This window comes from Podarcis vaucheri (genome assembly GCF_965113315.1).
Source record: "Podarcis vaucheri genome assembly, chromosome: 11".
NCBI lineage: Eukaryota > Metazoa > Chordata > Lepidosauria > Squamata > Lacertidae > Podarcis > Podarcis vaucheri.
The window spans coordinates 59,422,549-59,438,139 of record NC_138749.1 but is presented as its reverse complement, the minus strand read 5'-3'; the positions used below and the strand labels follow the sequence as shown (position 1 = coordinate 59,438,139).

The following is a 15,591-nucleotide window of genomic DNA, read 5'->3' as shown; positions in this document are numbered from 1 at the left end:
GATAAGCACTCATCCATTTTTATTTTATGTTTTGTGGCCTGCATTCTTTTCTGGGTGGCTCTCTGATCCATGTGATCTTCCCCCACTTTGGGGTTGTGGGGTGGAAATCACACAAACCAGATCTCCTCAAGATTGGATGCTAATGTGGAACGCCCAAGTTATGCAGCAGTGTGGTTGGGAAGGGACTTGCACTGGTCTTCTGCTATGTTGTTGTCAGTGTTATTTTTCTAGAAAAAGAGGTGCTGGAACTCACCATGACTGCTCCCCTGGTTCTCTTATGATGGCAATGGTGCCCACCTGAGAGGTGCCAGAACTGAGTTCCTGTGAGTTCCCCCTGAAACCTGGTTATTGTGGTGGTGCCTTGACCTGAACATTTGAGCCAGACACAGTTGTATGTGGTTCTGAATTGTGGCATCCATGTCCGCAAGCAAGGATCATTTTTGTTCTGCTCATATTACATTGCTTTCTATTTTGAATATTTTATTTGTTCACACAATGCATATATAACCATACACTAAATAGTAAATGCCTTTTAAAGGGAAAAAGAAGAGAAATCCATGCATGCAAGTCATGTCAAAATATATTTTTTCTTAAGCGTCAAGCACATTTCCCCCCCTTACGGTCATGTCATGTGTTTTGTTAAATGCATTCCATATTTATTTGATTCTTTAAAAAATATTTATGTTGATTCATTGTGTTAATTTTGTTTGACTGTTATAAGCCTGATTTCTCATATGTTTATTTTGTTTCTTTTAGGTTCTGTTTTGTTTCATAAGATCCCACTGGATGGGTAAATGAAATAAGGAAAAAGAGAGAGGGGGCGTGTTGAATCTATGTTCTTCTCACTAGGCAGTGGACATGTTGTTGTGCTGTCAATTGCTACGCTCCTTGGACCTCTCTTGTAGAGATGAGTTATGTTTGGAGGACTCTGGAAGTATGCACTGTTTTGGCAACTTCATTTCAAAATCAGCCCCAGGCAGCTATAAAGAAAGCACAAAAATAAACTGTTGTATTCCGTAGCAACGATCCTGCTCACAAAGTGGCATTTTAGCAAAGTTCCACAGTATTATTTCAATTCGATTGTTTGCCTGAACTTAGCTGGAAAGAGAATTAATTTTATAGATAATATTTATTAAAGGTGAACTGCAAATACTTTGTGTACTAAAAAAAGTTAAAATGTTTTATGTCCTCATTTTACAGATTCTTATATTCCAGCCTTTGAATTATAACATTCATACCAATGGCGCAATTGCTCACTTAAAACCTGAGCACTTGCATGTTTGCAGGACTTTGATCAAACATTCTAAAACCAATAAAAAGTAGCTCCACAAAGCTTTCTCAATGTAAGTAGTCCTTAGCATGGGCCGGTGTCTCTGGAGAGAAAATAAGCTGTAAAAATTGCCTCTTAACATGTTGCAGTTAAGGCATTGTTTAGCAGTGTGCCATCTCATGTTCAAAGATCACTCTTTGCTATTCTCAATAAATCGGTTAGTCAGGAAACGTTATATGACACTCCACCACTGCTACCATTAAATAAAATATCCTAAATTGCTGTATGTGCAGTTCAAGTACTTCCATGGTCTTCTAAGTCTTGAACCCAACAGCAGTACTATTGCCATTACGCTCATACAGCATTACCACCCTTAAACACTTAGGTTGCCGCATATATATATATATATCCTGTTTCTCTTTTTTGAAGGAAGGTAGGTGGCAGGCATATGCCTAGGTGCTGCGGTGGCATCTGAGACAGAAGGAACCCTTTTCAGACTTCAGCTCTGAAAAGTGGCACAACTCTGCCTATATCACAGCCTGCTCTGTTAAATATGAAAAGCATGGTGGGTTCTGGAGCAGTTGCCCAAGAGGTTTCCTTCTCAAAGGAGAAGTGTTCTGTGCAGCAAAGGAGCATAGAATAAGTGTCTAACATCTCATTGCCTAATCCTGCCAGTCCTTTGTCATCTCCAGTATAATTCCCTTATGCACCTCTGGGAATGAGACTGATTCTTTCTCCTGATTGGTATGAACTTACATTTGCTGTTAATGGACTGAAAACCATTAAACAAAAGGTGGTCAACAAAACAAATGCTCTATTTAGCTTATTCCAGCCTCATCCAAGCTGCAAAGTTTCATGTGTGTAAAAAACATTAATAGACGGATATCTTAAATACCAAACTGAGAATTGCCAAACTTCAAAATATTCTCAATTTTCCATTCTTTAAAGAAGTTTCCAAACACACTTCTTGTCACATAATAGGTTTAGGATCTTTATCAGTATTTCTATAAAATATTCTTGTAGTATTTTGCAGTTCAACTTTAAGGTACACAGGTACGATTTTGGAATAGCTCTACATGTACTGACAGATTATTTTGGATTCTATGTAATCAAGGCATTTATTTTGATAAAACAGAATTGATTTGTGCACCACCAATTTATATATGCACACAGGCAATATAGGATAATCTGGGTATTTTTGTATTCCACATTAGCCACCCAATGCACTGTTCATGCTATAGTTACTCACAATGTGTTATGGATTACAGCACATGACTATTTGCTGTTTGTGTTTTGGCAGTAGCCATGCTTAAATAATGAAATAGGCCATGCTTTGCTTGCCGATTTCCTTTCCAATATGGGAGCAGATAAAGCTTACTGAAGCCAAATTTTGAAGTTGGAACTTGCAGTATGCTTATTTCATTTGGATTACTAATGACCCTGCCTGTCACTCTAGATATTTTAATCTGTCCAAATAGTGTTGAGTTTACAAAGATCATGGTTAATTATACAATTACTGACCCCTTAAACCACAGTGAAAAACATCCCAAGAAATCTGCCAGGGCCATTAAAATAGTTAAAGGCGTAGCTTTCATTGCTAAAGTGGTGTTAATAGTATCTTGCTAGGCAGTAAAAAGGGTTTGTAGAATGCTGAAAGTCTGTTTTACACTTTGATAAAACCTGAATAGTGTATTTTTATTGCCAGCAGTTGTGCCTAGCTAACTGTCATGCTGGCTAATTGCAGCATACATTAAAAATCAGTCCTTGGCTCTTCCTGTGGGAGGGCGGTGTTAAGAACCAGAATCTGAAACTACTTTCATGTTCAGAAACTATTCACTTAGTTAGGTTGAGCAACTTCAGGTCTGTAATAAAACTTTATCCTTTCTTGTTGAATTCTGTTGGGAGTTCTGCTATTGGCATGCATGGCTAGAACACGGTACCTTGTGTAGAGTGTATATATTTGATCAAGCCCTGAATGCACACTGAATGAATGAATGAATGAATGAATGAATGAATTTATTACGGTCATAGACCAGAAGAAAAAAAAAAAAAACACAACATAAAAGGCAGCAATAATTTACAAGGGAATGATGGTGTCAGTTAAAAGTTGTAAAATTATACATAAAAACAATACACATATACACACCCACCCACCCACACACACATATACATACTCATATATGCACTACAGTGTATGTATGGGCTTAAAAAAGGGGGGGGGGCTTATCCAGGGGTCAGATCTTTTACTTTTTTACAGCTAATGCCCTCCGCTTGATCGCGGCCGCAGAAAACTTGGCCACTTTCAGTGTTACTTCTGGGTTTTTGTCTCCTAGTAGGATTTTCAGCCGCTGAGATTCAGATCGACCTGGAGATTTCTGAACGATAGGGGAGATAAACAGTAACCTGATATCCCCGTAAAGGTCGCAGTGTAACAGCACATGTGAAGCCGTTTCCACCTCCTTCAGACCACATGGGCAAACTCGTTTAGCATAGGGTGTGCCCTCGTATCTGCCCTTTAGTAAGGCCGATGGCAATACATCAAATCTAGTAAGGGTAAACGCCCGCCTATATTTTGCGATTTGTAGGTCCATCAGATATGGGGTTAGATTAAACCCTTTTCCATAATCTTGGATAGCTGGATATTTATCTATCTTGCTCATATGGTCCTGAAGCTCTACATCTCCTATTCGCTGGCTCACCATCATTTTAGCCTTTTCAAAGCCTGAGGCTATGAGTTCTTGTGAGGAAAGCCCCAGGCCCCTCAATTTTTCATAAAGCGACAATCTCCATTTAGACTGGAACGGGTCTAGTAGAGTCAATGGAGCCACTCCCACTGGGAAAAATATGAGTTTTAGCCAGAAGTGAATCTTCAGGATCCATATCCTGGCATTAATAGGGAGTTGGCCAACCTCCAGCCTAACGGCAGTGTTAGAGACACAGGTAGGTAACCCTAGTAGGGAACGATAAAATTTAGTTTGTACAGATTCCAGGGACTTGAGTTTTTGACAATTAAATATCTGGGTGCCATACGTCAATTGTGGAAGTATTTTTGCAACAAAGACCTGGGAGGCAGCAGGAACATATTGACCTCCTTTTCTGTAAAAGAATCTTATGATAGCTCTGGAAGATCTTTGCGCATTTACAATGGAATTCTTAATCTGATGGCACCAAGATCCCTTCTCATCAAAAATTATTCCAAGATATCTAAAAGATGTTACTTGCTCAATAGGTTGGTTATTAATTTTCCATTTATGTCGGAGTTTTCTCTTGGAGAACACCATAATTTTTGATTTGGTGTAGTTTATTATTAGGTGTTCAGCTTCGCAATACTCTGTAAGAGCTCGTAAAAGTTTTCTTAGACCCACACAAGAGAAGGAAATAAGTGCCGCATCATCCGCGTACAAAAGGACCGGGATTGGTGTATTATTTAAATTTGGGGAATGAGTACTTGCTTCCTCCATCTTTCCGACTAAGGAGTTTATATAGAAGTTAAAAAGAATAGGGGCAAGAACACAGCCTTGCTTGACACCATGGGAACTTTGGATTTCCTTTGATAGGTTCCCATAACGGTCGCATCTAACAAGTACAGTGAAGTACAGTGAATGCACACTTAATCACAGACACCTTAGTGTTCCATAACATAAAGTTCACAAGGAATGTCACCATTTAAAAGGGGTAGCTGCCCGCCTTTAAATTTCCTAGAAATTAATTTGTACGCGTTGCTTACATTTTATCATGTTATAATTTGGGTTTCCTCGTGCAATATAGCTAACTACTGTCCAACTATATAGCTCAAGCTTTGACTCATTTTCATTCTTTAGTTACTAGAACCGTTCTTAGCAAATAACAGAGGAAAGCTGACACATTAAGCTGAATTGTGACCATTTTCATTTAGCATTTTAAAAAATAAAGAGAAAAAATGAACTTGTGTAATTACGTAAATTGTGTGGATTAAACAGGACTGTTCTGGAAAAGGCAGAATATGAATCTTACCTTCATCAAGTGGAGTGAAAAACAGTCCCAAACTACAGTGGTGCCTCGCAAGACGAAAAGAATCCATTCTGTGATTCTCTTCGTCTAGCGGTTTCTTCGTCTTGCGAAGCAAGCCCATTGATGGATTAGCGTATTAGCGCTATTAGCGGCTTTTAGCGGCTTATCGGCTTATCGGATCAGCTGATAAGCGGCTTAGCGGCTTAGAAAAAGGGGGGAAGGGAAAAAACCCCGCAGGAACTCGCAAGACATTTTTGTCTTGCGAAGCAAGCCCATAGGAGATTCGCTTTGCGAAGCACCTCCAAAACAGAAAACTCTTTCGTCTAGCGAGTTTTCCATCTTGCGAGGCATTTGTCTTGCGGGGCACCACTGTAGTTCTTCTTGGGTTCCCGGTTTTAGATTGTAGGCTACTAAGTTGGTGCTACTGGGGAGAGTTAGGATTCACCAGAAGGACCCATCTGCTGGCCTGAAAGAAATTACCTGACCACTTCCGTAAGCCTTTCCATGTGGAGTGATGTTAAAGCGGCCTTCACATAAGGGTCACAAAGTCATTAGTGGCCTGGGAGGTGGGGGAGCTCTGCTGGCCATTGGGGGCTCCATTGCATCTAAAGAAAGCAGCATGGCAGGGCCACTACCACCCGCAATGTTTCCACTGGTGGTAATAATAATAATAATAATAATAATAATAATAATAAATCAATTTTTATTTATACCCTGCCCTCCCTGGCCAGAGCCGGGCTCAGGGCAGCTAACACCAGTAAAATTACAATAAAAACATAAAGGGGGGGCAATTTAAAATACAGGTTAAACATATAATTTAAAATGCAGCCTCATTTTAATAGTAGCCCATAGATCAAAACCAGAAGGGGAGGGAAACATAAGGGTCAGACTGAGTCCAAACCAAAGGCCAGGCGGAACAGCTCTGTCTTGCAGGCCCTGCGGAAAGATGTCAAGTCCCGCAGAGCCCTAGTCTCTTGTGACACAGCGTTCCACCAAGTCGGAGCCAGTACAGAAAAGGCCCTGGCCCTAGTTGAGCCCAATCTAACCACCTTGTGACTTGGGACCTCCAAAGTGCTGTCATTTGTGGACCTTAAGGTCTTCCGCAGGATAACCAACATAGGGCCTAGAATTGATGCACAACAGAACTGACCACAGGCCCACTGGATCCTAAGCTATTCCACATCTTCTTGAGCAGAGCCTGGTTCCCCCTCCCCCTAATCTCTCCCCCCCCCCCGACGACCATGCCCTCAATGCAGAGGTCAATCCAGGTAGAATTTGCATTGTTCTGACCTCTAATTAAATTATTGCTTCCATGTGAGTTTGGGGGGGGTGTAAACTTGAAGTCTCCCACAATACCACCCATTTAGATTCCTATCGTAGAAGTGAAATAATGTTCTCCTGAAAGTCCTGCTCTCCTGTGTATCATTAGTTGAAATCCTCCAAGCACTTACCTTAGAAAAGTTGCACTGACTTTAGGGTCACTACTCTTAAGTAAGTGGTTTGGAGATTTTGACCAGTGAAGCTACCCAGTCATGGCATACCAGTCGCCTGGTTCATATGTCTCATTGACCAAGGTACAGTTTAATATGAATGAAAAAATTTCACTGCACTTCTTCCTCATGCCTTTCCACTACCAGGAAGCAAGCCAGAGTCTGGCTTGTCATAATGTCCAAAGCCTAGCTTGTTTCTCTCCAAAGAAACAAGTGGGGACATAATTTTTTATCCTTGGCTTCCTGCACAAGCCCAGGTTTGGACATCACAAGAGGCAGGGAGGAGGACAGTGAGAAATTTTCAGCTGTGTCTACCAACTGCACATTCACACCAAACCATTGTTGATTTTTAGCTATGGTTTAATGTGAGCAATATTTTGCTAGCCCATTCATACAGTACTGTGCCTTACAGAGGAAGAATAGCAGGATTTATTCCTCTAGCCGGAACAAGCTGATGCTGACATATTCAGCATTTAATTGAAATAAAAAAATTCCTTCCAGTAGCACCTTAAAGACCAACTAAGTTAGTTCTTGGCATGAGCTTTCGTGTGCATGCACACTTCTTCAGATACACTGAAACAGAAGTTGCCAGATCCTTCTATATAGTGAGAAGGTGGGGAGGGGTATTACTCCGAAGGGTGGTGGGAATGGGAGATTGGCAGATAGCTGAGATGAGCCTGTTGACGACTCTTAACAACTGTAATAGATCTTACAGGAAAAGGCAAGGGGTGAGAGGGTGAGAAATGGCTTAGTCATGTATAATGGGATAAGAATATATCCCCACCTTCTCACTATATAGAAGGATCTGGCAACTTCTGTTTCAGTGTATCTGAAGAAGTGTGCATGCACACGAAAGCTCATACCAAGAACTAACTTAGTTGGTCTTTAAGGTGCTACTGGAAGGAATTTTTTTATTTTGACTATGGCAGACCAACACGGCTACCTATCTGTAGCATTTAATTGATTTGAGTTTAGATCAAATCTAAACACCCATGATTCCTGACATATGCACAATGTAAATATGTTTACAATTTAATTAAATCACATCAAAGCTTTAATATAGCTGCTATTAGAAGGCACCATTACTTTTGGACCATAGGATTGTATCCAGTGCTGCAGCCCAGCTGTTGCAAGGGACTTCTGTGTGCACAACAGAACTTCCTTTTTCTCTCCTGTCGCCCCCCCCCACGGACCCAGAAATTAGCTCTAGAAGATTGGAAGACCCTCTGGAGTAGGGTGGTTTGAGTTGGGGTTGGAAGAAGGAAACAGAGAAGTCCTATTGTAGCAGTGGAACCTCACTGGAACAGTACTAGATACAGATTGTACTTCCATTTGAGTAAGAGGAAAATTCCCATCATTTGCTGTAATCCATCAACAATGTGAAACTTTAGATACTCTGCCTGCAATTCATCTTAAAAGGAATTATATATTTATATATATTTCTTGTAAATAATTGACAATCACTGATTTTATTTCAAAGCACGATCTTGACAATATGGACAGACTGTACTTGCTGAAATTTCTAAACTTCTTTTTAACAGGCCAATAAAGTTTTATAATTCATTACCATTGTGTCTTGCATTTTTTTGTAAATGTATGTAGCATCCACCTAGTCCTTCATCAGTGAAAGTCTAACCAGAAATAGAATCCATTGATGTATCATTCTTATGTTATGATTTATTTTGTTTCTCTGAAATTTGTAGATATTTGTGTATGTTTATACTCTGGTGCTTTTCTAAAATATGTAGCTGGTAATGTTTTTCTCATAAATTTATTTAAAATTTAGAGTATGGGGTATGTTCAGACAAGTAAAAATCACTCCATTTCCAAATTGAAAGTAAGGGAAATGTAATATTTTGCTGAGGCAAATATATGTGGTTAATCCAGCATCCCACAATTATTTAGCATTTTGATGATAATTGGGAATCCCTTAGACTACTAAACTGAATCTCCAAAGCATTTTTGGATTTGCATTATGGTAGAATGGGGGGTGGGATACTATTTAGGTTTAGAACTGGGAGGGGACGAAGGGAATGTGCAGATAGAGATGGGATAAGAAAAAGGATGAGGTCGCTACATGAATAGGCAGAACAACTGAGGAAGGAGTAAATTGTCATAGTTACTTGCATTCCTGGATCAAGCATCTTAGCAATGTCTCTGTCACTTTTGTTTTAAACACTGCAATGTCAAAATGAACTGATAAGAAACATCTTACAGGTAAGAAACCATGACGGCTGGAACTATGCCAGTTTCTTAAAACAACTTTAATAGAAGGGGAACAAATATGATTTCCCAGTTAGGTAATACTGTAGAGATAAAAGATAAAGGACCCCTGGACGGTTAAGCCCAGTCAAAGGCGACTATGGTGTTGCGGTGCTCATCTCACTGTAAGGCTGAGGGAGCCAGCATTTGTCCACAGACAGCTTTCTGGGTCATGTGGCCAGCATTACTAAACCGCTTCTGGCACAGTGGAACACCGGGACAGAAACCAGAGTGCACAGAAATGCCGTTTACCTTCCTGCCACAGCACTACCTGTTTATCTACTTGCACTGTTGTGGCGCTGTGGTCTAAACCACTGAGCCTCCTGGGCTTGCCGATTGGAAGGTCGGCCATTTGAATCCCCACAACGGAGTGAGCTCCTGTTGCTCTGTTCCAGCTTCTGTCAACCTAGCAGTTCGAAAGCACACCTGTGCAAGTAAATAAATAGGCACTGCTATGACAGGAAGGCAAACGGTGTTTCCGTGCACTCTGGTTTCCGTCACGGTGTCCTGTTGCACCAGAAGCGGTTTAGCCTTGCTGGCCACATGACCCAGAAAACTATCTGGACAAAGGCTGGTTCCCTTGGCCTGAAAGTGAGATGAGTGCCGCAACCCCATAGTCGCCTTTGACTGGACTTAACCATCCAGGGGTCCTTTACCTTTTTTACCTTTTAATACCGTAGATCAGGGGTCACCAGTCTTTGGTGGCCTGTGGGCAGAAGCTGGAACCCCACATAAGTGCTGCAAGCACTCTTACACCACCATGCAGCAGTTAATTCTCCCCCCAAACTCAACGCTTGCACTGCAATTAGGCTTGAAAAAAAGCTGCCTCTTTCTACAATAGAAGGCTGTTTTCAAGCCTAATTTCACCAGGGAGAAGGTGCCAGGGAAATCTTCCATTGGCATATGGGTGCCCATTGGTGTTTCATGTCATAGAACTGGCTTCATAGGTAAGTTTGTTTGTTTGTTATGCTATTCAGTTTCACTTGTTGAGGTTTATTGCCTTTTAGGACCCTTCTCTTAATCAGGATATGTGTGGAACGTGTCCCAGTTCTGACAAAAGAGGTCATTTCAATTGGGGAAATGACAGGGACCAGAGATGTGTACAGGACTCATCAATCTGGTGGTGTTTCCACTTTAATGGTGCCTGAGATAGTGGAAGGCATTGTTCTTCTTCTGCTTGCTCCAGCCCATGGGTGGCTAATCTGTGTACCTCCAGGTGTGCCTCCAATCTAAGTGGAGGATCCTAGCAGGGAGCAAAGGGTTAACCCCCCCAACACACAACACTACATTGCAGGTCCTACACTGGCAGTTTGTGCAAAACAACAACACCTGCACAGCTGCATAGCCATAGCACAATGTCGTTTGGCCCTGACATGCTTAAGGAATTGATCAAGCCCAATTTTGCCTGAGTGCCCTTGCCAAGACAATGGAACAGCTGGACTCTCTAGAACAGCCTTTCTCAACCTGTGGGTCCCCAGATGTTATTGAACTACAACTCCCATCACCCCTAGCTAGCAAGGCCAGAGCTCAGGGATGATGGGAGTTGTAGTCCAACAACATCTGGGGACCCACGGGTTGAGAAAGGCTGCTCTAGAACTTCCCACCGTATCTGGCAAGTCACCTTATTTAAATAATAATAATAATAATAATAATAATAATAATAATAATAATAATAATAATTTATTATTTATACCCCGCCCATCTGGCTGGGCTTCCCCAGCCACTCTGGGCGGCTTCCAAAAGAACACCAAAACACTGTGATACATCAAACATTAAAAACTTCCCTAAACAGGGCTGCCTTCAGATGTCTTCTAAAAGCCTGGTAGTTGTTGTTCTCTTTGACATCTGGTGGGAGGGTGTTCCACAGGGAAGGCGCCACTACCGAGAAGGCCCTCTGCCTGGTTCCCTGTAACTTGGCTTCTCGCAGTGGGGGAACTGCCAGAAGGCCCTCGGCGCTGGACCTCAGTGTCCGGGTAGAATGATGGGGGTGGAGACGCTCCTTCAGATATACTGGACCATGGCCGTTTAGGGCTTTAAAGGTCAGCACCGACACTTTGAATTGTGCTCGGAAACGTACTGGGAGCCAATGTAGGTCTTTCAAGACCGGTGTTATATGGTCTCGGCGGCCGTTCCCAGTCACCAGTCTGGCTGCCGCATTCTGGATTAGTTGTAGCTTCAAATGTAGCCCCATGTAGAGCGCATTGTAGTAGTCCAAGTGGGAGATAACCAGAGCATGCACCACTCTGGTGAGGCAATCCGCCAGAGGTATATGCCTCTGGGTATTCCTTTAGATGAGGCCTGTACGTTTCATGGGCGTAGACGGTATTTTTGTTAGGGGTGCAGGCTTTTGTTAGGGGGAGACAGAACCTCAGATTCGTATTGATTTTGATTGATGGGGGGGCTGCCCGCCCGGCTATGCCCATGGTACGCTTTGTCAGTTTACAGCCCCAACTCCTTGCTTTCATGCTCATTCTGTCATGAGAAGGTCACTAGGAGAAAAACACTGAGATAACTGGGTCAGTTTTTCAGATTTTTGCACATAAAAATATATATATTCTCACAGAACTAGAATAGATTCTGCATAGGCACACTGTGGAAACAAACTGTTTTCTTTTTATAACATAGCAGGGAAATGGAATGGAAAAACTCTGAAACATTTTTGGTTGATGTGAATGCAAGTGGATTATTATGGGCAGTCGTATCTGCTTTTTTCTGAAGGGAAGAGAAAACAATCCTACGAGTGTTAAAGCAATTATGCCTCAACATTGCCCTTTCTTGCTATTTGTACAGTCATGTCATCTTTTTCCCATGGTTTTGAATATTCTAGTTCTGCTAACTTGGCAGATGCAGATTTTTACAATCTAAGCTGTTTGTGTTTGCAAAATGTGCAGTCATTTTTTTTTTCATTCTGGGAAGACAGAAGTCTCCTCAGCATCTTAACAATCAGAGTAATTTGGCCATAGGGGACAACTGTTTTTTTTCTTGAAACAGACATGATAGCTGATGGTGTTGCATTGTACAGTGGTACCTCAGGATGCAAATAGGATCCATTCCGGAGCCCCGTTCGCATCCCGAACAGAACACAAGACGCGACGGCGTGTCTGCACATGCGCGGTCGCGTTTCGCTGCTTCTGCGCATGCACGTGACGTCATTTTGAGCGTCTGCGCATGCACAAGCGGCGAAACCCGGAAGTAACATGCTCTGTTACTTCCGGGTTGCTGTGGAGCGCAACTCGAACACGCACAACCCGAAGCACATTCAACTCGAGGTATGACTGTATATTTAATATGCAGATCACTCTTGTGTGTGGAATGTTCTTGTGTGGAATGTGCTGTTATTGGAAACACATTGCTAGACTGTCTCACCATCCAAAAGAAATTAGGCCAATTTAAGAATCACAAGCTTCCATGTCAGGGTTCCTTCTCCATGGTTAGGCCCATATCCATGCTCCTATGTTCATTTATGATAATTCCATAGTGGCAGAATATTCCTGGACTCACCCTGCAACCTTGGGTATAGCAGCAATGTATTTGATTAATACTTTCAGCAAAATGTTTGGTTCCTACAATTTTCAAGACTGGCTCTTTCTTGACCTTCTGAGCAAAGGACTCCTTCTAGTAAGAGCACTTTTATATACTCTAATCCAGGCATAGGCAAACTCGGCCCTCCAGATGTTTTGGGGACTACAATTCCCATCAACCCTGACCACTGGTCCTGTTAGCTAGGGATGATGGGAGTTGTAGTCCCAAAACATTTGGAGGGCCAAGTTTGCCTATGCCTGCTCTAATACAGATTCAACGGTCCCTTGGGAGAGTGCACTGGCTCTGCTGCACATATGAGTTCATTTTTCCATAATGTATTCCCCATTTTATTTCAATACACAAAGGGATGGGAATCTGGAACTATACTCTTCATGTAAGTGGATGGGGATAGGAGCTTTTATTCCATTTACACATATAGAACTTTGCATTATGACAACTTCCCTGTCCTGACATTCTAGATCACCCACTTCCATTCCTTTTATTTTATTTTTATACATATTATTTTTCAGTGTTCAATTTAACAATAATCATCATCAATTATACTTACATACAAACTTGTTTTGACTTCCCTCCTCCCCTTCCTTGGTTTCTTGTAAAAACATTTTCAAAACTGCATCTCCCCCTTAACTCCTTTTATTTGTTACTCTCTATATTTCTTCCAAAGTCACCTTTTAACTGCTTGGTTTTAAATTAATCCTGCTAACTAGTGTGCTTAATTGTTTACAATATTTTTTTTAAAATAATCCATGTATCTCCCCCATTCTGTGTTAAACATTCTTTCATTGCTTTTAAATGGCCAAATCTTTCTAACTTCTGCTTAATGAAGTCAGTTCCACTTTATATCTTTAAATGCCAGAAGAAATGTTCACAAGTGTCACAAGTTTGACGGGAACAGAGAGCTGGGTCTCGCACATCCCAGGGTTAGCTACGAAGTTTAGGAGCTTTGGGACACCATATGCTGGGCAATTTGCCTTCGTCTTTCTCTATTGTTCTAGCTGCTTGTGAGGAAACAAGCAGTGGCTGCCCTTTGCTGCTGTCATTCCTCACCCTCCTCCGGGCCAATGAGGAGGCAGCAGTGAGAAAAAAATAGAGCCAGGATTTTATTGACAGTGCGCTTACGGCCAGGGTATGGACCTTGGTAGAGGCTCCTCCATGTGCCAGCCACTTCAAGGTATCTCTTGAAGATCTTTGTCTTTGCAGCTGTTTAAATAGCCAGTCGTTTTAATTATTGGTTTTAAAAGCATTCACCACCCTGAAATTTTATGACACACAGAGACATATATATAGGATCAAATTGGACACACAGAGACATATATATAGGATCAAATTGTGTGGAAGGCATTGGCCTAGATTGCAAAAGTAATGGACTGATGACTGAGCAGTGGTTTCTGTTTCTTCTCTAGCCCAAACATGATATTCACGTAATATTTCAAAGAAAATGTAGTTATCCATGATCAGCCATGTGCAAAATGCTTTTCCATTACCTTGTTTTCGCAATATATATCATATATTTAAAGCCCCAGAAGAAAATGCAGATGTTTAACCTTCTGTTGCTCTAACCTAACACAAATATAAATACAATATACGTATATACCGGTAAATCCACAGCCATTCTTTTGTGGATTCCTAGAGCATTTTTCAAATGTACCTGCTCAACAAGCCCTCTTATGCCTTTTATTCAAGCGAAATACTCTTTGCTGTTTGTGTGCATTACTGAAGGCATTTGTTGCTTGTGTTAATGCAGCCTGAGTCTACCCTTTGTTTGAAAAAGAAGAAGTGATTAACAATACTTCTGTAATAATAATTCTATTACTACTACAACGACTTTCTGTAGAAAAGGTCACTGAGAGATTTTTTTTTTTATGTCAAAGTGGATGCCAGCTTTTCATTATTTATAAGCGGAGAGATAAAGCTACACATTCACCATGATAATAGAAAGTGTTGCTTGGTAAGTTTTCTTATTTATATGGCTAATAGTTTTTCCTGTCCTGACCTCTGAAGAAGTTGCATGCTCCCGTTTTGTTTTGTTTTTTAAGTACTACAGAATGCAAAATTAAAAGACTTTCTGAATTTGGGACATTTTATAGACTTTGGCTTTTAATACCTAGCTAGGATTTAAAAGTCTGAACAGCACAATCCTATAGCTACATACCCCCATTGAGTGGGGCTTACTGATTCAAATGAGTATGAGGTTGAAACCTCGGCTAATTTTATTTCACTCCTAAGCCAAAGGGACTTTTCTGTTTCAGGAACTTCATCTATTTTATTTGTTTGTATCCTGTCCCCTCTCCAGAGTTCAGTGCAGCCTCCATGACTCTTCTTCCCCACATCCCATCTAGGAAGTAGTTTATGTAGACAGATATTACATAATAAGGGTAGTGGAACTTTGTGCTGGGTATACATGCATAGAATTGTGCTTTAACATATGCTTCAGGTCTCCTCAATTCCTAACCTGCTGAGCTGAAAGGATGGGGAGAGTTCTGTTGCATTCAGTGCTGTTTTGGGGCTTCCCACAGGTGTCATGTCGGCTACCGTGAGGACAGAAGGATGGACTAAAAGGGTCTTTGGCATGATCCATTCAGCCTCTTTTTAAGTTCTTCTTGAAGGGGGTGGGGAGAAGTAGAAAGGTAGATCCTGTGAAATGTCAGGTGTTAGGTCCCCAGTTGTTCTTCAAAAAATTCATCTGGAGGGGTAAGCCATCTTTTAAGTTGTATACTATAAATCTTTACTTTGGTTTATGTTATGATTTGTCTTTTGGGTTTGTGAGGAGGCAAATGCTATGGGCACGTTGACCAGAAGGCATTTCATTTGTTCCTTAGAACTGTTAGAAAGAACTCAGTCCTGTCGTCCTCACAAATCTGTAACAGCTGCTAAGCCCTAGTGGTTGTGCCAAATAGTCTGGCAAAGCCAGGCTCTAGCAGAATGTTAGGGCTTGAGCAATGTACTTTAGACATAGATGAATTGAGCTAATAGCTCATATTTCTCTGGTACCGTGGGCCAAGTCATGCAAGTCCTTAATACCTACTCTGGCAAAAC

The 15,591-nt window shown here is 41.4% G+C and overlaps 1 protein-coding gene across 8 annotated transcripts in view; it reads left to right on the top strand.

Moving 5' to 3' along the window:
- The window catches only part of NTRK2 (neurotrophic receptor tyrosine kinase 2), a 180,191-nt gene that overhangs the window by 96,953 nt on the left and 67,647 nt on the right, over positions 1-15,591 (top strand). The window lies entirely within an intron of this gene.